The sequence below is a fragment of the Lissotriton vulgaris genome, chromosome 3_1 (genome assembly GCF_964263255.1).
Source record: "Lissotriton vulgaris chromosome 3_1, aLisVul1.2, whole genome shotgun sequence".
Lineage (NCBI taxonomy): Eukaryota > Metazoa > Chordata > Amphibia > Caudata > Salamandridae > Lissotriton > Lissotriton vulgaris.
In genome coordinates, this window is record NC_141689.1 from 1049665483 (window position 1) to 1049689318 (window position 23836).

Below are 23836 nucleotides of genomic sequence, written 5' to 3' on the forward strand. Positions count from 1 at the left end.
GCAGCACTGATTGTGCCAACCACCTAAGTGCCCTATAAACATGTCTCGGGCGTGCCATTACAGATCCAGGGTGTGTAGTTTTAAACTGTCATTTCAACCTGGTAAAATAAACCTTTTGTCAGGCCCAAACCTTTCCTTTTTATACATATAAGTCATCTATAGGGTAGGCTCTGGAGAGCCCAGAGGGCAGGGTGCAATATATTAAAAAAGTTGGACATGTACTTTAAGTTTTACATGTCCTGGTAATGAGTAGGACATGTACTTTTAAGTTTTACATGTCCTGGTAGTGAGGCCTACCTCTCCCATAGAATAACATTGGAATTGCATTATTACATTGTATACACATAATTTCCAAATGGGAATATATAACCACTTCATGTTTGATGTCTCTTGAATCGGAATTTAAAATCCTTATTTATGGTGAAGCCGGAATTTAAATTCCAACAGACAGACAGGAGACAGACGTCTCCTGCAAAGAATACTTTGTCCCGGATACCCGCCATCTTGTTACAATAGCAGACTGGTGGCGGTCGTGCTGATAAAGAGATCGGGGATATACATATTACCCGTATCATTCTTATACAAGAAACCCATTTGTGGAAGTTTGAGCTTATTACGGCCCCCCAAGCTTTTGTATTGACAGACTCAAGACGTTTTTTTCTGTTGAAGAGACTTGGGAGTTATTCACTCTGCCGTGCCAGTAATACAATCTGGCAAGAAGTAACCATTTGTGGCTTTCAGGATTTATTGTTGTCCCGTTAATATCGGCCCTATCAGATAACCATCATTATGGTATCGTGTTTTAGTATTGGGGAGTTTGAAAGACCATTCGGCGAACTCTGAGATATTTTATCTCTTTGTGGGACTCTTATATTTTTAATCCTGAAGAAGGTGTTGACTCTCTATTTCCAAGCCCACCGAAACGTGTCGATGCAATTCTATAGTCATACTACATTAAGCCTCTGAAACAACTACTCCAACTACGATATTACACGAATTGTGCAGTGGGATTGTGTTTTGGACTAGTGTAGTTTTCTCTAAGTTATAGGAACTACTTTCCTTATTATATTTGTTTCCCACTGTATGTTTGTAATTTGATGATTACTGTATCAAGACTTTTTTTAATCATGTATGATGTTTTTATTGAAATAAATTGTATACTTTTTTAATAACTTTCTCACTGTTATTATCTCTACATATTCGCTTTCTGCTCTACCTTTCGAGTTAAGTTGAATGGTGTGTTGGCAAACATTTATGATTTGAGGTTGAGTTTATGAGTAAAGGATGTCAATGTAAGTTCACCAAAGGGGATTTTTTGATTTGACTTACAGTCTTTTGGTACCCCACCCCTTTGGTTTGTGGGTCCCTCTCTTTAATTAGAGATGTATTTTACTCGACGCCAAAAATAATTGAGATTTATATTACCCGCTTCTTACCTTTCTGGATGTGTTTTGCAGTTTTATTTGGAAAATTTCTGAAGCTGTTCTGCAGAGGCCCCCTAGAAAGAGCAGTGAATTTAGGCGCTTTTCAAAGCATTACCCTTAGAATCGCCTTGGGCATCGCTGCTTTGCAGCAAACGCTCTTTTCACTGCGACGCCAAATTTATAACATTGGCATGCCTGGAGGTATTTATGGCGGAATAAAAATGCCTAATTCATTCAATGTCGCTGGGCAGCATTAAGCCTGGGGGAGCACTGAGGTGCACAGTGCAATGTTTTATTGACGGAATAGCTTGTACAACATGTGACATTGTTCACGCACAGGGTAAGTAAAAGCTGACTGACTCATAACTAATGCAGATGAGAGGAAAATTATTGTTCTCTTGCGATAAGAGCACGTGGCAAGAGTTCAAAAGTAACTAATGTAATGAGATAGCCTCCTCGCGTGTTACTATGGGCAATTAATTATATGCCCTTGGGTCCAGCCAGTCAACCCTGGCGGCTCCACCGCTGGAGCTCTTAGAGCAGTGCAAAGTAAAAATAAAATGATAATAGCAGAACGTTATTATTTTATTTTTAGTCTGCCTTTTAGCTCTATGTTAGGGCAGGCGGGGCTGGGCTCGAGTGATGCCAGCAAAGGGAGGAGTGGTGACTGCACCATAAGTGCGCATGACCCTTTGGCCGGCCATCTTGGGCTGGACAAACCGTCATGCGCACTGTGCATGTTCTCCACCGGCCTTCCAGTCCCACTATGAGCGCCAAACCTCAGCGGTCAGACCAATCACACTGCTGCTGCAAGGCAGCATCGTGATTGACTGGGAGAGACTGCGAGCCTGGGTAATTCTGTTCTGAGAGATTAATGGAAGAGAGACGGCAACTTTCACAGAAAAGTCTTTTCTAATTTCAGCTAGCCCCACCACTTCCCCCCGCCACCATCCCCTACGAGCCACCACTGCAACCTTGTGTAAAGTAACTGGTGCTCACGTAAAGCACTCCAGTACCTTCGGGTTGAGTTTGCTATATATAAAATTCCATTTAAAAAACCCTGCTTTTAAAAAGATCGCTATAAATAATAATGATGTTTTGTGATGGTGTTGTTTACAGAGTTCAGCGATCTGGTTGTCGCTTGAGGAGGAAATTGTGTGCAGTGCTGTTCATGTTGTGTGTCGACTTAAGGCGAGAAAACATTTATTAGGAACAGGAACGTTAGCTGTGATATTAGAGGCAGTTTGCATATGGAGCTGAGGCCTGGCGCAGGTTTTGAAAGCGGATTAGCGCTTTGACAATGCGGTGTTTATTCTCCATATGGGTTGATTTGAAACTTACTAGGAGGTGCGTGTGGTCTCCACGTGATAAGGGTGTATGTTTTTGCTCTGTGTTGTCAAGGCAAGAGCACTTTGGTGGTAGCAGCGGTACAGGCGCAGGTTGCAGAACATATGCGTCTTGATCGGAGTAGGAAATTGTCACATGGGAGCAGCTGTACTGTTGTGCATGTGGCATCCATTTTAGGTGGTTGGGCAGAGATGCCTTCGGGGAGATTATAAACAATGGTGGCCATATTTTGGTATAATAATGATTGCATTATTGAAGCGATTGTATGCTTGGTAACTGTCATTTAGATCAGCTGTGAGGAGAGGTCAGTGCCGTAGTGATTTCAGTGAGAGAAATATTTATTTTACACATTTCTGAGGGTGAAAAGGAAGGTGTGAAAAATAAATCCAGCAGGGGAGTAATTTTCGCATGGCAAGGTTAGGGTGTACATGGAGAAGATGTTTGGAGATTAGCAGAAAGAATGAGTCGGAAGATTGACAGTTGTCTTGAAAAGCACATCCATACTAATATAATAAAGAGAGAGCCCAAACTTTTGAGGCGGGTAATCTAAGGAACCACAGCACCAATCACAACACCCAATACAGCGTTGGAAAGGGCAGTTGCAGCAGAAGGACATAGGCTATGCAGACGCCCACCATATACATTTAAAAGGTAAAAGAACCGTGCCAGCAAAGTAGTCCCTTGTGGGCGTGTCTGCATTGTGCTGTGGGCGTGTGCTGGGGGCGTGACAAACGCTGGGGGCGTGTGGTACGTTCTGCCCTTCATGCCATGTCTCATATCGTGTGCTAATCCCACCCTGCTCCCTTTAAATACCCCTGCACCCCATAATCATAACCCACCCTTACTCCTTAAAATACCCCAACACCCTTAAACACTAACCCATCTTAACCCTATAGATATACTGTTGTGTTCTATCTAGGACCCTGATCAATATTGTGACCTCATGCCCCTATACGGCTATAATCAATAGGTATCCCTATAATGGCATAAACGATCAGAGCCATATTTCAGTAACTCGTCTCTGCAGCTCATTACAGTACATGACACAGCAGAAGCCACTTCCTAGATTCCTAGATAACACACCGAGTTCTTTCAACAGATAAAACCCCCAGCAACCTGGGAAAGCCCCGCTTGCTTTGTTTGATTAGTAATAGAACTCTAACGAGCACTCTAAGAACGACCAGTTCTTAGTGACATCTTTATTGATGTCTTATGTCCAAAAACTTACGTCAAACATGGCACCTTTCAGGTATAAATAATACCAACGTTGCCTTAAGCAAGTGCGATGGTGGTGGTGAATACAGGAGCAGAACAGCTGTCCCTTGCAGAGCCCAGCAGATGCGAGAAGCCCACGGACACTGCCCCTCCTCCTCCTTGACGCGCTGAGAGAGACGCTGTCTTTTCTCCTGCCGAGAAAATCCAGCTCCGGCGTTTCCAGCCCACCCTTGCGGGTAACTGGAATATCGAGTCCTGAGAGGAGATACCAGACCTCCAACATTCTATTCCAGAGGTACGGTGCTGACTAAACCCTTAGAGAGAATTCTTGAAGCAAACCCTTGGCAATACCAACTTAACTTAAACTGCTACTTACTTACTCCCTCCCAAGTATTAGGCTTAGGTCAGGTACACCGGGGTAGGCGTAGTTAGAAGCACCAGTTGAGTACGTTAGCCAAATGTATATATGAATGTATATATTTTATTCATTTTAACTATTGTATGGCTAAGAAACCATATCAATGCTTTTACAGTATTATTTCGCAATACTCCTTTTACTGTACGCACTTTTTATAATAACAAGTCTTGCAATTGTGGCAATTCATTTCTCTTGCATGAGAAGAAAGACTGTTCAATAAATAATACCTTTTTATTGAAAACGCCCGTCTCTCTATTCTCTGCATCCAGGCGAAAGTAATTCTGCACAACTGACTGAGTGAAATAGCTGTCTATTGTTTCACATGACTCTAGAGATTGACTCTTATTCTGAGGAGCAAAGTTGTCATGTTAATGCGGTTGTTGAAAAACTGAATCCCTTCTTGTCTGAGCCAGGGAAGCTGATCACTTCCTATTCAGTCAAGAAAGTTTCCAGTGACCTCTGAGCTAGCTGGTACAAACCCAATTAAGTTTAGCATAGCCAGCAGAGACCGAGGAGACCGCACTCCTACGTCTACACTGCTGTTTATGTTATTCCAATGCGCAGGGCCTATAGGGAAAATAGGAACTACACTACATGGCGCCCAACGTTTGGTAAGGTGATAAAATTAACGCAAGTTAGAGTAACTCAGTCGTGCTTTTTCACACAGACCCTTTCTACCGTAAATGCTCCAATAGACATCTGGAGTGGGTGAAAGGTTAAAATCCGCCCGAACTTTGTAGGAAGAGATTCCTATGTAGAGTTTCTGGTTTATTCAACATTGAAGGATACAGTGTTCCAAAATATTGTGCACCTAATCTTTGTCTCCTTGAAACCTGATCTGCAACAAAAGACCTTCCTGACAGTAAAATGCCAGGAGAAGGCGGGAATAACGGGACCGCTGAAGCTGCAGTAAATGCGACTCAGCAGGGTCCCGATGAAACAGGAATTTACCCACCGGGTGCAATAATCATCCCGGTCAACATAAGAAAAACTATAACGTTAAAACTTATAGAAAACGGACTGACCACACAAGGTGGCACAGTCGTCTTCGTGATAGAGGCACATGAATATCGGCAGACAGAGGTATTCTATTCTTGGATAAAATTTCCAGCAGCAAACGCTAAAACAAACGAGTTCCAATATTACAAAATAGAGGATCCACCGGATGAGTACGCTCCTTTCGAGGAGATTGAAATCCCATTAAAATACCAAGAGCACCTGCCCTGGTTTAAAGGCGCCCTAAAACACAATGATCATATTACCAGGCTCGGTCCACTAGGTAGACCAGGAGCAACGTGGCCGGTTCTAGCCAGCTACACACCACAGCCAGACATTGAAAAAATGTCAAAAGAAGAGCTGTTAGGACAGCTAAAAACATTAATTAAAATACATAGACAATTAGTCCAATATGTAATGCGGACTGCAACAGTCCAAACAGCTGTTATTGTTCCACAGCTGACCCCTCATCAGGGGAACACAAATAAAATCACACCACAGAACATACAATCATGTCTTGGTAAAACACCCATAAAACGAGAAAAAATTCCTTTCTGGTTAGCACAGAAAATTACTCAAATAGAGGCAGTATTCCCAAATACTACCCCTATTGAGAAACACAGAATTCTGACCATCTGCCTTCCAATGGGGGTCGCACCTCACGTGGAGGACTGTGACACTTGGGGTACAGTCTTTGCTTTCATTTACACAAAAACACATGGTGTTCCGTCCATGGCGGTAATATCAGATGTGCTAAAACAAATTCAGAATGAATACGGTCCAGAACCTGCTTTAACTCTTGGTATGAAATTACTGAAAGACTTCAAGCAGGTCTCGGCTATATTACTAGCCAATATAAAAGGAGAAGCAGCATCTGTGGCGATCCACCAGAAGTTGAAGGAAACAGATATAACAGATCAACCAATTGAGCTCGCCAGAATCATAGAAAAATGCTATGAGGATCTAGGTACAGACAGCTTGGGTGGGAAACTAGTAAAACCCCAACTACTCGAAAATCCTGAAAAATTATTTATTAAAAATAATCAAAATACTCCAAAGAAAAATTGGGATGGAAATAAACAGTCCACTCCCAAGGAAAACGTTTTCCAGTCCAGAGGAAAATCTCCTCGATGGAGGGAAAGAACTCAGACTCGAGAACACCAGTCTCCCCAGAGGGAGCCCTCTGAGAAAAGATATAACCTTAGGAATAGGGATAACTTGAAAAAACCTGATAGATATCAAAGTACACGTCCCTCTCGATCTTTTTCGCAGAAATCGGAAAGAAGAGGACGGTCAGACCCAGGAGAGCACACCAAGTCCAAAGACAAGGAACCTGCTCAAAGTAAAAAATTACAATTCCCAAGGAAGAAGGTAGCCAGTATTAGAGTAATCGAACATGCAGAGAATACTGAGGACACAGCTGAAAAACGGGGAGTGGGCACAGACAATGCTAAACAGTGCAGCAGAAATCACCATAGCTCGCAAGATCCTGATGAGTCATCTGGAGACAGTGGACACAAATGAATACATTCAAGTAGAAACTGCCAACACCAGAGTTAGCGAACCTCATAAGATACACAAATAACACTGTGTATAGATGGAGATAAGACTAGAAAAATAAGGGTCTATTTTGGGATAACCTCTCAAAAGGCTATGACATCCTGTTAGCTGAGAAAGATTGGCCCCCAGAGTTTGTCAGGGAGTGCCCTCATGGCGAAGAAATGATTATGCCTGCTTTCTCGAATCACATTCCGATTTACACTAAATATATATATGCAAGGAAATGGGCAGTAGCCCAGGCACCAACATTATATAAAAATCATGTAGGATGGGATGAGGACTCTCCTCCTCACAAAATCAAGTTAAAATGTCACCCGACTGCACAAAGGCAGTACCCAGTCAAGCAAGAAGCTAAAAACAGGTCAGGGAGATTTTAGATCAACTTGAATGCCAGGGGGTGATTGAAACATGCACCTCTCAAATGAACAATCCTTTGTTTCCTGTTTCCAAACCAGACGATTCATATCTTCTAGTCCTGGCTTACAGACACCTTAACTCGTGTTGCAAAACCTTTGCGGTACAGAACTCGCACAGTGCAGCACTAATGAATAACATGGGTTCTTTTGTCAAAATATTGCACCAGAAAGCAGGTACTTAACCGCTTTCTCAATAATGGGGTCACAGAAAAACTTCTGTAGGCTCCCACAGGGATTCAAGAACAGCCCAGGACTATTCTCAGCCAGATTAACAGAGTTACTGCAAATATATGATGATGAGGCATTATCTTATGTCGATGACATCTATCTCACAGACGACGACTTGGATACTCACTTGAAAAGGGTGAACACCATAATACTTGGTTTCGCAGCCGAGGGTTACAAATTCAACTTTAAAAAGTCAAGAATTGCCCATCTGACAGTACTATTTTTAGGATACAAATTATCAAGTGAAGGAAAAAGCCTGGCGGACAACTTCTTAGAGAAGTGCGCTGTACTCCAAGCACCAAAAACACTGAAGAACTTACAATCCATTCTAGGCTTCCTGAATTTCGGAAGAACTTACATTCTAAATTATGCGGAGAGGGTTAAACCTCTCTACGAATTAATTAAACCTGATTTTAAACCAATCAACTGGACTCAAAAACACACAGAAATGTTGAGATCACTGCAAACAGACATGTTAGCAAAAACAAAATTAGAAACACGTGACAATACACGCAACCTTGTAATCCGAGTCATCCCAGGAAGATGCAGATTCACGTACCTGACCTCTAATGAGGGAGAAACGGTACCAATAGCTTACAAATCTCACTTGTACACAAAAGCTGAAATAAAATTCAGTTCAACCGAAAAAATTCTAACTGCGGTTCAGACTGCTGTAGCAAAAGAAAGGGCCCTAGCACAAGGTAAACGAATAATAATCGTTACACCTATACCTGCTTTAGAAGCGGTAACTAAAGCGAGCATTCCAAATGCTAAAGCTCTGCATCCAAGATGGATCCAATGAGTTAATTCTCTTGCTGCAACAGATGTAGTGTATGAATTTGATCCTAACCTAAAGACACAGGAATTTTTACAACATGAATATGAGTGTCCTCTGCTGATTGAAATCCTGCCTCTAGAACAATACGGAATCATCATATATACAGATGGATCACCACAACCCGCAGTTGGGGGTAAACAGGCTTACAGTGCTGTGTGCGCGATTGTTAAAGGTCATTGGCACAAAGGAACATTTAGACCACTGGTCACTAAGAAGCAATCTCTAGGAGATTGTACAGCTCAGCGAGCTGAACTACTAGCATTTAAGATGGCGCTTGAAAATACCGATCGCGAATTCCCCACACTTATAGTGTGCGATTCATATTATTGCGTTCAATCTATAATGAATACTTGCAGAATTGGGTTGAAAATGGGTTCAAAGATGCAAAAGGTGGCACAATCAAGCATAAAATACTTTGGGAACAAGTAGTTCTTTTACAGAAGGAACTACAAAAGACTCACGTGATACACACTCTGAGTCATCAACGTGATGGCGTTCACGTTGCAGGGAATTCATTGGCTGATGAAGCTGCAAATGCAGCTGTGCAAACGGCTTCCGTAGCTGCTATCACCAGGTCAAAAACAAAAATAGACAGCGACATACTACAAGCTGTCAATGCGTCAGTAAAAGATGATAGAAAAACACTCCCAAAAGGCTTTCCAGAAAAGTACTTATATTTAACAGATACGAATAATGTTCCTTTTGCTCGAATCCCTGGAGTGGGGGATAGAGTAATTCCAAACATGGAACATAGGTTAGGACTAATTATAGCGGCACACAAAGGGCTTGCTTCTGCACACGCTGGCGTTTCCGCAACAATATCGTTATTAAAACAGAGATATTGGTGGCCCCGCATGAGAATACAAACTAAGAAATATGTACTAGAATGCGAGAAATGCCAAAAAATGAAAGTATCAACAGTAAAACGACCAGCGCAGGCACCCCTTCTCATCTCAGATAAACCATTAGCATGTGTTTACCTGGACCACTGTGGTCCCTTACAAAGGGATGGAAACTATAAATATATCATGGTCGCAGTGGATTCCTGTACGAGATTCATATGGATCTGGCCCCAGCGCTCGGCTGACTCCAAAACTGTTATAAAAGATCTGCGAGTCTTTATCGGCACATACGCAATTGCCATGTTCCATTCTGACCAGGGTCCTGCTTTCAGCTCTCGAGCTTATAAGGAGGCCATGGACAGTATGGGCATTGGGTTGCGATTCTCTTGGCCATTTCACCCTGAGGGAAACAGTGAAGTGGAAAGAAAAAACCGAGACATAAAGCAATCTATAACAGCGAGGGTATTAGGTTCGGGCGATGGGTGGGTCAAACATTTAATAAGTGTCCAACGTAGTCTTAACAACCTGCCAAGAAATTCTCTAAAAGGTTTCAGCCCGTACGAACTATTGTTCGGAACTAGAATGCATGTTCAGGATCTTGATAGTCAGGCTTCAGTGGTAAAAGATAAAAATAAAGACTTTGACATCAAAGATCGTTTGGCTATTTTACAGGACATGAATGAAACAAGAAAATCCTTAAGCAACATAAAAACAGCCAACTACCACTGAAGACACACCACCAGTCCCAGCAAGACCTGTCTGGATTCCAAAGATTGGGGATCTGGTCAGAGAAAAAATAGCGGTGAAGAAGGAATTTGGGCCTTCTTACAGAAAAGCAGTACCTGTCTTGGCAATCAACGGAACAAGATCAGTAGTACTACCGCCTCTTGCTGGTAAAAAGGAGAACCGAGTTGTATCAATCGACCTGGTAAAACCACAAGCATGTGGCCTATAATCAACAGTAGGCCAAGTGGACTCCCAAGAAATAACAGAATACCCAAATTTGCAACAATCCAAGAGGTTCAAACTGAAAGACTAATCACATTTGATAAACCTGCAGTGCACAGAGAAGGACTATGCAATAATGCCATGGAACTCGTGCATCTTGGAACTCAGATTGAAACAGTTTGTCATGAAATTCCGGTCTACAATGATGTGGCATCAGAATATGCTAATGAAAGACAAATTGAGAAAACAATTCCAACAATTGACAGAACTGCCTCTGGTTACTTCATCAATTTCGATAACTTTTCTGAAGATCAAAGCGACCCTGAAGTGACACCAGAAACAAAGACTTTTAAAGAAAAAGCAACAGAACTCTTTCATCAAATCAAAGACACAGCATGTCAGAACATCAACTTAGTTCTAAAACCTCACAAATCATCCCACGTGAAGAAAAGAGGACTATCATCAGTAAATGTCACAGCCATTTCAATACCCGGCGGGGTAGTTTGGGACAAGACTGACTATGAAATATATGGCCCGTCGAGATCTTGAAATATCCTCACCAGTTCAAGGTTTCATTATGTGACTTTGTAAAACCAAGTACATTTTCTGATGATTGGGATTTTGAAAGTATAAATAACATGATGTTGGATTTAGTGTTATCAGCAAAATTTACAGAACATGATTATTTACAAGGTTCATCTAATTATGAACAAATGTACTGCTTTTCACATTACTCAGACCATTATTTACATAAATCTGCTCAACCTAGAAATGTTTTTAAATATAACCAATGGGAACATTGTGCTACTCCACCTAAAAGCAGTTCAAACACGTTTTTTGAGAAATTCCAATACTTCTCAGGGTTTAACACAAGTGATGCAGAAACATTTTATTATAAACTGTTGGATAAAACAGGGACGAAAACCATGCTGACAAATACTAAATTAATATATTCAGAAGCATTTTTTTGAAAAAATGATGACATTTGGTTTTGATTTCTGGAAAAACAACATTGAAACAAAAACCATCTGGGGTACAAAAGACTGGCAGGTACAAGGCCTAGAAGCATTATTTCGAGCCTGCATGATCCCAGAACAAATAATGTTCTTAAATGACACAATTCACCAAACAACCTGTCTTGGCCTAGCTAAGATTAAAGACCTTAACAAACCATCTATTCCAAAGCCAATACCTGATAATGCAACCACAGATGTTGAAATAGACGTATCAAAAATTTTACATCCAAACAGAACACATCCTGATTGGAAAAAGTGGTTAATCTGGCCTACTGACACGAATAACTAGCAAGATAGATTCCTGAACAAAACACAGGGGTTAAAAATGACCAGACCAGACCCTAGATACTCCCAGAGACAACATCCAGGGATAGTAACAACATACAGTGTAGGGAAACTGTGCCTTGAATGGCTAGAATCATCCACACTGGCAGAAATTAAGCAACACTTATCTTTAATTAAAGATGGTGCTGATTTGCGCAATTTAATTATGGGACCACGCAAACAGCGTCAGAAGCGTTTCATAGCGGCAAGTATATATGCGGCATACTACGAGGCATGGAAAGTAACACAAATTGAAACAGCAGAAAAAATACGAGAAATTGATCGTATTAATTTGGAAAAATCACTTTCTGTTGTGGACAATGGGTTAATGACTCTGTTCTCCAGAATATATTCACTGGACAGTATTGTATCATTTGCCATCGATATAATAGATAAAGACTTGTTAATGTTACAAAATGGCCAGTCGCAATTACGTTCTATTGTACAGTTAGGCTGGACGCTGCAAAATTTTCGTTCAGGCTATGTGCCATGGCGTTTAATCAACACAACGTCATTGTTTCCATCTTTAACCTTACTGATAAACAAATCAGTTTGGCACAGAAAGGAGCAGACTATACAATCCTGAGCATCGAAAAACTTGAGAGATTACCATTGACAATGTCAGAAAGACCTGTCATTGAATGGATAATACATGGGATTATCGCAATTCCGATAACTTTCTGATTTAAAAATTGCCTTGAGTATATACCGACTGGCCAGTATGAACGATTGGGTAAAGGGTACATTAATTCATCATGGAAATTTCCATATACACACACGTGCTACAGTGACAACAACAAAAATGTATTTCTAAGTGGTGAAAATTGCAAACTTTCACTAAGCGGTATACTTTTGTGCCAGGGTATTAATTTCAGGGGCCTGTGAAGGGACTTCAAACAACCTTTCATGCCACCAGCATGTCACACCTGCAACGCAGATAGAGCCTTTCTTTAAGCAACTTTCTAACGGGAGTTACATTCTAATAACGGATCACAGCTGTTGTGGCTTGGTGCCAGGGAAAGCATATCTCGTAAGCGTAACTTCCATGGTCACTTGCTGTATGCAAGCATTGTTTCCAAACGGCCCTGGAGATTCCGAGACGCCGATTTGGCCTCCTTTGAATGTCTCTTCTATACGAATTGATACTTTAAGCAGAATGAAGTCTGTGCTTTTACAGACAACAGTGCCCATCACGTCATCAAAAGAGACGTATGATCTCCAAGTTGCAAGGACAGCATCCGAGATACATGAACTTTTATCAACAAATTGCCCCGTGCATTTCACAGAAATGCTTAGCCAAATCCTAAATATGTCGGATGCCATTGGTATCTCAAACGTATTTAAGACGATTTTTTCGGGACTGTTAACACCATTCAAAGCAATTCTGGGCATTATTCCCAATTTTGTCCATTCAGTCTTTGGCGGCATACCCCTAATTATGGGACTTGTAGCAGGCATTTTATTTTTGACCCTCCTGCTCCGATATGGCAAGTCAAAACACAGACATGACTCCGGCAAGGATGGAAGAAACGATCCTAGCAGTACGCTACCGGGACCGCATAACTAGAGTCCTTGGATTGGCCCGGCTGGGAGATCTGAACATGACCTGGTTTCTTTCATTCAGACCTATATGGCAAACCTGCATCTTACCTGTGCTTCGATGTATGCTATGCGGAGAAGAATGCGTGTTAGACACCAGTCTTGCTCTACCATCAGCAGTACCAATGGATATCGATACTTTTTCCTACGTCCTGTAACGGCTCATGCATCGTGTTGTCCCCAGCGGCTACCAATCCTGATGACGGCATTCATTAAGACTCCTGCGCTACGACTAGGTGGCGGCAGTGAAGCGGTAAATGAAAGCAACATCACCCAGGTATGGCCTTCTGTGAGCATTGCTGATCCAAACATCGATGATAGCAATCATTCTCACAACTGCCAGGTTACTGCACTATCGAACCTGGTCGAACTGTCACCTGCATATGTAGACCTATTCTTTAAGAGCCTGTCTGATATGATGTTCTCCCCTGAACAGCAACAATGATTTTTTGGAAAAAACATTCCGGCGCACAGCGTTCCCATGAACTCTGAATTTGGCCTTCAGTTTTGATCAACAAAAACTTCTGAAAAGCGTTTGGAACTCTATTCCCCCGTTCACCACGAGAAAATTTTTATTTTGAAATGAACATTTTTCAAAATATTTATCTTTTTCTGGCACAAATACTTTTGGAAAGGGGCGACCACTCGGTCCCCCCGAACGTATGGTGGAGTACCCCGATCCCCCCGGGAAGCCATTTTGGGCGGGTGGCGAGTCCCGGCTGGTATGCCCGAAGCGGCGTAGCTGGGGCGAGCCTTTTCCCGCCCAAGAGAGGGTTGTCCTAGGCACCGACAACGCTAGCCACGCCCCGGAGGCGGATTGGAGGTGGGTCCACGCCCACCCGAAGAAGGATAAAAGGAGCGACAAGCCAAAGAAGCATCCTCTTGTTCCTGTGCTCTGAAGCTGCACCTCCCCGTTGCACGTGAGCTCGAGACGGAACGAAGAGCCAATTTTGAGAATTTAATTTTGTGTTTACTCTTTCAGTGAGTTCGGAGTTTCCTGGCCTAGGACCTCGTGGGGCATACATTGACGATGCCTAGCAAGAAGGTCGGAAAGAGGGTCGGGACCGATCAGATGCTTCGTATGCTGATGAAGGACATGGCGGATATGAAGAAGCAGATGGCGGCAATGAATGGAGCGGGGGGACCTAAAAGAGTCATCGGACCAGCATTGTCGGGAGTAGTCCCTAACGGGAAAGGTAGAAGGGCCAAGAGGGGAGCGTCGGGTGGGGAGGCCCCGGTTCCCGAAGCGCCCCCAGCGCACCCGGTCACCCCGATCGAGGCCCCGACTCCTGTCCCGAACGCGGGGCAACCAATCCCTGTGGTAATCACTCCTGTGAACGGGGAGGATATGCCTCCTGAGCTGGCTGCCCAGTTGGCGGCATGGTTGGGCAAAGAGAACGAGGGGGCCACGGCTGATGAAGCCAGAGCGATAATGAAGCAGTTGCGGCAATCGAAAGATGCTGCGAAGGCACCGTGTCCTTTTGTTTCCCCGCAAGCTCCCGTGGAACAACCAGTATCGGGCGTTGGTTCGGCAGGGACTACGGTCACAGTTACCGGTTCAGGTAAGCAGCCATTGCCGATGGCAGGGGAGGGATCGGTACCTTCAAGGAGGGAGAAAGTTGTTCAGCATATCCCAATTGAGGTAAAAGAAAGGATATGGGCTGATAAATATGTGAACATGTTTTCCTTGCTGACCGATCACTATGAGATTGAGCATGTAAAGAACCAAAAAGAGTTTCTGTATCCTAGTGCATGGCGCGCCAAGATGGCCGGTTTCAGAGTTGATGAAACAATAGGCAATTGGGGCAGAGCGTTTGGAATGTTCACTGCAATTATGGGGGAACGGAGGCCCGAATTAATGGTGGAATTAGCCGTGTATCAGACACGTATCATGGAATTTTATGAGACATATGGTGGTAATCAATGGTTTTGTTACGATAACATATTTCGTAAGTCCAAGGAGTACGACACATCCCTGACGTGGGATTGTTTCGACTCCATTTCCTGGCAGAAAATAGAGAAGTCAGGCACGGCGAAGTCGCCATCTTTGGGGGGAAACGTGGTCGAGTTTTCCCGCCATTCGTCCGGGGCGCCCTTTCGGGCGGGATCAAGCAATGATCAGCACACAAGGAATAATGGCAACTCAGGTAAAAAAGGGGCATGCTGGAGCTTTAACAGAGGCAAATGTACTAGGCCGCAAGGGTCTTGCAGGTTTAGGCATGAATGTGCAGGGTGCGGGCATTCCTCGCACCCCGAGACCATGTGCAGAGCCAAGACTGGTGATACGGGAAATAGAGGGGGCGCCAAACAGGTCTGAAATAGTCCGAGGGGCGCCTCACCCTACCACGGTTGACATCATGGCAATGATTCCTTGGCTCAACGAATATCCGGATCATATCTCCGCTGGGGTGTTGCGAGATGGTTTTTCGTATGGTTTCCGCATCCCGGCGGGGGGTTTTCAGGGTAAAGCACAATGTAGGAACCAACTGTCGGTTCTGCAGAATACGGCGGTGGTACAAGCAAAGATTGGGAAGGAGGCGACCCGAGGTCGGGTTGCCGGACCATATGACATGCCACCAGTTGCTAATTTTGTTTGTTCGCCTCTGGGAGTGGTCCCCAAAAAGGACCCAGGGGAATTCAGGTTGATTCATAATTTATCAGCTCCAAGGGGTCTTTCGGTGAACGATGCGATAGACCCGGAAGTTTGTTCGGTGCGGTACTCATCTTTTGACGAGGCCGTCGCCATGTTGAATCGCCTGGGGCCCGGGGCGCTGATGGCCAAATCAGACATTGAGTCGGCGTTCCGGTTGCTCCCGGTACACCCAGATGATCAGCGTCTCCTTGGTTTCATGTTTCAGGGACGCTATTACATGGATAAATGTATGCCAATGGGTTGCTCCATCTCTTGTGCGTATTTTGAGAAATTTAGTAGTTTTTTGCAATGGGCGTTCACAAGAACAACGGGGTTTACACATGTGATGCATTATCTTGACGATTTTCTATTCCTGGGGGCAGCCGGGGACATAGAATGTGCACAGGCTTTGAATGAATTTTGTGATCTCAGGAATCGTTTTGGCGTGCCATTGGCACCAGGTAAAACAGTGGGCCCGGCTACTTCGCTCGAGTTTCTTGGAATAGAGCTCGATTCCGAAGAGGGGTGCTTCCGTTTGCCTAAGGAAAAGGTAACGAAATTTAAGGCATCGCTTGAAACATGTATTAGCGAGGTGAAGGTAAATTTGCATCAGTTGCAGCAGGCTGTGGGTCAGCTGAATTTCGCCCTTAGAGTAATACCGATGGCTCGCCCCTTTTCCCGCTCTATTGCTCAAGCCATGGTCGGCCTTAAGGAAGGGCACCACCGCACAAGGCTCTCGGCAGAGGTTCGCCAGGACATGCGCATATGGTTGGCATTCCTGGCGGATTTCAATGGTCGGGTCGTGTGGAACAAACCAGCGGTTTCTTCCGAGGAGCTGGGGTTGTGGACTGACTCGGCAGGGTGTGTGGGTTTTGGCGCCATCTTTGGTAATCATTGGTCAGCACGAACCTGGCCGGCATGGTGGCACGAGAGTGGACTCACAGGTAGCATTGGGTTTCTCGAACTGTTCCCTATTCTGGTGGCCTTAAAAACATGGCCTGAGGGGTTTCGTGATCGCTCTGTGGTGTTCTGGTCTGATAATATGACCGTGGTTGAGTGTATCAATAGTCAGGCAGCCCGCTGCAAATGGATCTTGAGATTGCTGAAAGAAATTGTCCTGCTGTGTATGAGACTGAACGTCCACTTTAGGGCAAGACATGTGCCAGGGGTGTTAAACCAGGCAGCTGATGCGCTTTCTCGTTCCCGTATGCAGGCCTTCTGGGGTTTTCTGCCCTCAGCGGACCCGGTGGCGGCACCATTTCCCGAAGCTCTCTGGTCTCTCGGTGCCCCGGACTACAAAACCTCGTGGGAGAGAGTCTAGCACCCAGGACAAGGAAGGCATATGAAGGGGCGTTCCGTTCCTATTGGTCCTTTTTGGGTTCAGCTAGGGGGGAGCTTTGGGGCCAAGAAGAGTATGTCCTGAAATTTTTGTTATCATTACATCAGGCAGGCAAATCAGTGGCTACGGCCAATAGACACCGGGCCGCCATTTCTTTCATGGCACGGGCTCATGGCATCCAGGACCCCACTGCGTCTTTTCTGGTACAGAAGGCGCTGCGTGGGTGGCAATGCCTTGAGGGTAGCAGAGTTGATGAGAGGCACCCGATAGGTCTGGAAAAATTAGCCCGGTTACTGTCCGTACTCCCTGCGACATGTTCATCTCAATCAGAGACTGTGCTATTCCGGGCCGCTTTTGCATTAGCATTCCATGGGGCTATGCGGGTAAGCGAACTGGTAGCAAGGAACAAGCAGGATACGGGGGTAGGTCTGTGCCTAGAGCACGTTCAAATTAAGGGGGAGACAATGGTAGTCTCATTTGCCAGGTCCAAGACCGATCAGAGAGCGATCGGGGACAGCGTAGTAGTCCAGCGGATTCCGGGATCTCCCATGTGCCCGGTAGCATGCGTTGAGGAGTATTTGGCGCAGAGGGCGGCATCATGGGGGGGAAGCCTGCTGAGGCACGCCGACGCCACCCCACTGACGAGGTTTCAGTTCCGGCGGGTGCTAACAATGGCAATCGCAGCTGCGGGCTTGAACCCGTGCGAGTTCGGGACTCATTCCTTCCGGATAGGGGCTGCTACAGAGGCTACAGCCAGGGGTCTGAGTGTTGAAAAAGTGAAACAGTTGGGGCGTTGGTCCTCGAATTGTTATAAAAGGTATGTGCAGTTGCACATGTTGTGAAGCTAATGTCATGCACTCACGCTTCTTGTTTTTTGTTTGGTTTACAGTTTCGCGAGCTTACGAGGCGGGGCGGACTGTGCAGTCGACCCGACACCTGGGAACCAGCGGTCAAAGATCACCGGCTGAGGAAAGAGTGGTGTGGGTCGTGGGCCACTCATACGTGAGGCGTGCCACAGACGTATTCAAAGCAGGTGACATGATTCACATGGCTGGGGAATACGGGTACAGGGTGACCTTCTACGGAAGGGGCGGGCTCTGTATTGACCAGTTTCAAACTTTTATGGAGGGTTTGTTAGGGCGGACAAGGTCACCGCCATCTGTAATCATAGTGCATCTTGGGGGCAATCATTTGGTGACCGCTGGTCGACGAGTACTTCTCGAGTTGATACTATCCACAGTAAGTTGGTTGGCGAGAAGGGTTCCGGGGTGCACGATTGCATGGTCACATATGATTCCACGGAAGGTGTGGCGGGGGGCTAATTCAGTGTCTGCTATAAATCATTCGGTGAAGAAAGTGAATAACAAACTTGGTAGATTGTTCCGTACAGGTACATTGCATTCTATTCCTCATGGATGTATCAGGGGGGACCATATGTATCTGGAGGATGGGGTCCATTTGTCCCGGGAGGGGAATGTTTTACTCATAGGAGACTTCGTAGCTTGGTTAAAGAGTTTGTGCAGCCATGACCTTTAAGTAGGAGTTTTGTGGGGGGTCCGGATAGCCGGTCAACTATCCGGCCTGTGGCAGTAAGGTCATGATCGGTGAGCAGTAATTGGAAGATCCCTAGAGGTGGGGAGGAGGGGCTACGGGCCCCTCCTGGGAATTTCCCGGGGCCAGGACATCTGCGACGGCAGATGTGGTAAGTTGTGTGGGGTGGGAGGGGGGTCTACGCTACCTTCTAGACACCTCACACGAGTCCTCGGACGACCACTAAGATGGCGTCGAGTTAACAGAGGGCCCCCGCTAAGACAAGGGAAATTGGAAGCAGGCACAGAGGTACAGCCCTCTGTGCGACCGCCCCTCACAAGTGAGGGGGGAATTCTGGTATGGGGATCTGACACCGGTTACGACCTTGCCGTTGGCCCGTAATGTTAGGATGTACAATTTCAATTTTGAGAAATGCATTTGCAGGATGTTTAGTATCGGCTAGGAGAACCTTTGTATTAGAGATGTGTTAAGGTCAGCCAAGAACATCGTAATGTGTAAATGAAATTGTACATGATAGGAAACTGTTAATTTAATGTTTTAATTTTGTTTCATATTTTAATAAATACGGCTGGGAGGGTAACTCCCTCCCGCCTTCCAAAAGTTCAGAACCGTTTCCGTCTTCCCATCCTTGGGGATTGTGTTGAGAGGGGGTGGCGGGTATCTCAGCCATATGCTTAAAGTAGAACTATTCATAAAGAACAGAACTTCTATTTTTAGTAGATCTGCAGACAAAAACTTTACCTCGGCCACTAGCACAATTCACAGCAATTGTATTTATATGTGATGAAATAGTCTCACACTTCTTTTCTGTATTAAGAGACATTTCATGTGTAATTTTTCGCAAAATCGTTCAACTGATTACATATGCAATAATTTTTGAATGATTACTATGCTTAAAAACGTACAGTACCTATATTTTCATGTATTTCAAATACGCCATTTCAAATGCAATATGTATTTTGGGGTGGGTAGGAATACACGCGCATCTTATTGCTTTAGTTTTTAGTAATTTGATGGACATAAATTCGTGGAGTGGGTGTTGTGTTGTATCTAGGACCCCAATCAATATTGTGACCTCATGCCCCTATACGGCTATAATCAATAGGTATCCCCATAATGGCATAAACGATCAGAGCCATATTTCAGTAACTCGTCTCTGCAGCTCATTACAGTACATGACACAGCAGAAGCCACTTCCTAGATAACACACCAAGGGGCATATTACCAACAACTAGCGATAATTTTTGTCTCTAACTTGTTTAGAGACAAAAATTATCGCCGCACATCGGCGATTTTTATCGCAGATAAACCTTGCTATTAACAAGGTTTATCGCGAATGCGATAAAAAACGGCCGAAATGCATGAATATCGCTGAAAAGTCAGCGATATTCATGCATTAGCGAGCTAATGCTCTTAGCCATGTTATCCACCCCCCATTGGATAACATGGCTAAGAACTGCTCCGGGCAGGTGTTAGCTTTTGGAGATATTCCCGCTTAGCGCGAATATCTCCAAAAGTTGGAAATAGGAGATAGCGATGTTAGCGACTGTTTTCAGTCTCTAACATCTTGGCACGCCCACTTTGCATCTCATTAGTGATAAATATCACTGACATGCAAAGTGGGGCCCAAGATGGTCGCTATCTCCTACTAGCTGTCTCTAACTGGTGTTAGCGACAGCTTGGTAATAGGGAGATAATTTTATCTCCGCTTTCTTGGCTTTTAAAGCCAAAAAAGCGGAGATAAACCCCCTTGATAATATGCCCCCAAGTTCTTTCAACAGAAAAAACCCCCAGCAACCTGGAAAGCCCCGCTTGCTTTGTTTTGATTAGTAATAGAACTCTAATGAGCACTCTAAGAACGACCAGTTCTTAGTGACATCTTTATTGACGTCTTATGTCCAAAAACGTACGTCAAACAAGGCACCTTTCAGGTATAAATAATACCAACGTTGCCTTAAGCAAGTGCGATGGTGGTGGTGAATACAGGAGCAGAGCAGCTGTCCCTTGCAGAGCTCAGCAGATGCGAGAAGCCCACGGACGCTGCCCCTCCTCCTCCTTGACGCGCTAAGAGAGATGCTGTCTTTTCTCCTGCCGAGAAAATCCAGCTCCAGCGTTTCCAGCCTACCCTTGCGGGTAACTGGAATATCGAGTCCTGAGAGGAGATACCAGACCTCCAACATTCTATTCCAGAGGTACGGTGCTGACTAAACCCTTAGAGAGAATTCTTGAAGCAAACCCTTGGCAAAACCAACCTAACTTAAACTGCTACTTACCTACTCCCTCCCAAGTATTAGGCTTAGGTCAGGTACACCGGGGTAGGCGTACTTAGAAGCACCAGTTGAGTACATTAGCCAAATGCATATATGAATGTATATATTTTATTCATTTTAACTATCGTATGGCTAAGAAACCATATCAATGCTTTTACAGTATTATTTCGCAATACTCCTTTTACTGTACACACTTTTTATAATAACAAGTCTTGCAATTGTGGCAATTCATTTCTCTTGCATGAGAAGAAAGACTGTTCAATAAATAATATATTTTTATTGAAAACGCCCGTCTCTCTATTCTCTGCATCCAGGTGAAAGTAATTCTGCACAACTGACTGAGTGAAATAGCTGTCTATTGGTTCACACAACTCTAGAGATTGACTCTTATTCTGAGGAGCAAAGTTGCCATGTTACTGCGGTTGTTGGAAAACTGAATCCCTTCTTGTCTGAGCCAGGGAAGCTGATCACTTCCTATTCAGTCAAGAAAGTTTCCAGTGACCTCTGAGCTAGTTGGTACAAACCCAATTAAGTTTAGCATAGTCAGTAGAGACCGAGGAGACCGCACTCCTACGTCTACACTGCTGTTTATGTTATTCCAATGCGCAGGGCCTATAGGGAAAATAGGAACTACACTACAATACCCTGTACCCCAAAACCCAAACCTATCCCTAAACCCTAAAAATACCCCAACACCCAAACCTAGCCCTGAACCCTAAAAATACCACTGTACCCCAAAACCCAAACCTACTCCTGAATCCTAAAATACTCCTGTACCCCAAAACTCAAACCCTGCCCTGAACCCTTAAAATAACCCTGTACCCCAAACCCCAAACCTACCCCTGAACCCTAAAAATACCCCTGTACCCCCAAACCTAGTCCTGAACCCTAAAAATAACCCTGTACCCCAAACCTAGCCCTGAACCATAAAATACCCCTGTACCCCAAAACCCAAACCTAGCCCTGAACCCTAAAAATACCCCTGTACCCCAAAACCCAAACCTAGCCCTGAACCCTTAAAATACTCCTGTACCCCAAAACCCAAACCTGCCCCTGAACCCTAAAAATACCCCTATACCCCATAACCGAAACCTAGCCCTGAACCCTAAAAATACCCCTGTACCCCAAAACCCATACCTATCCCTAAACCCTAAAACTACCCCTGTATCTCATAACCCAAAACTATATCTGAACCCTTAAAATACCCAAACACCCCAAAACATATACCTCAGTACCCCAAAACATATACCCCTATACCCATACTTACCTTATCCAAACATTTAAAAAAAACATGTTTTTACTATTCATGCATTTACAACAAATTTCGTTGTAAATGTATGCGTGGTAAAAGCATATAAAATGTAATGCCATGCGTTATAATGGCATTGCGGAGTCATGGTACTTTCGTAATGAAAGTATGCGGAGTGATGGTATGCGGAAAGAAAGTTGCAGAATAATGGGTGTTTACCCTCCCCCAGTAAGTACATTGGTGGCACGGCGGCCCACATCTCCAGCAACATACTCATATTTTTTCACCACCCATTTGAAAAATGCACAGGTCTCTCTCATTGATGGCCAGCACTGACATACACTTTTAGACACACCTCCCGCCACAAGTTCTAGAATTGCGAACTTTAGAGCTGGGGAGCTACGTTTGAATCTCGGCATCAGCTCAACATCCTGTGATTCCAGGCAAATCGGGTTGTCTCCCCGTGCCTACCACAAGTGAATGTGTTCTTCTGTAATGTAAATTGTGCTCATGCCATGTTGTCGAGTTCGTGCTATATAATATTGCAAGGAAAAATAAAGTAGGGAAACTCGAGTTCACACACTACTGAACGCGCACTCTTAAGTGCATCAGGAGTGCACTATGAATCGGAGCGTTTCACAGGCCTGTCACAGATAAGAAATGCCATTAAAACGAAATCCTACAAAACAATATACTACTGGCAGGCAGCAATTCATACCCGGACAACGTCGGAACGGGCTGCTAGTAAAGTATAAAGGTGTAAACAGGAATTTAGAGCATGAAATTGATTGGTCTGTAGAGGATGTTGAGCCAAGGTTAATTGATCTAGAGTGGGAGGAAAAAAGAAAATACATAAGAGAAAGCAGTCTGAGATGCATAAGGAGAGTAAAGGGTCTGAGCTTAAGGCTTCAGAGGTTGAAAGGCTACAAAGGCAAAAGAGGAAGCTATAAAGGCACATGAAAAGAATCATAATGTGGTGGCATGTGACGGTTCATCTACAAGTGGTGATGTGGAGTTAACCTGCTCTTCATAGTTTGATGATACTGAAGAGGAAGTTGAGAAGTGTAAGAAGAAGAGAATGGGTCATAAGAGGATTAAGTTGGAGCAGGGTGATTTTGTAGACAAGTATGGGGAGGAAATGTTTGATCCTGTGCTGAAACAGCATTCGCTATCACTAGTGGTCTCCAGCAGAACATGTGGCTCAGTACATTTTTTCTAGAATACGCAGAGAAATACGTAAAGATTACTCATCTGCGTTCAGAGTGTCTGAGACTGACTCTAGAATCAAAGGTGGCTTATACTCTGGAGTTAGATTTCAAGATGTTTAAGTCCGGATATGAACCCAGGAAAGGGATAGGCAAAGTATTGAAATGGTGTCAGCATAGGCTGTTGGATATTCTTTGACCCTTACAAAGGTGTTTGACTTGTGCAAAGAGGCACATGCAAATAACACTAGGATGGATGTGGCGGAGTTACTGGGGGTTACGAAGTATTGCTATTTTAAGTTGCAACAACCTGCATTGTCTAGTAGTGAATTCACTACATTATGTGTCTCCCTTACCCCTTTTCTCTGTATTTTATTGTGTTTTCTGTGTATGTCTTTTATCATTATGTTTGAACTATA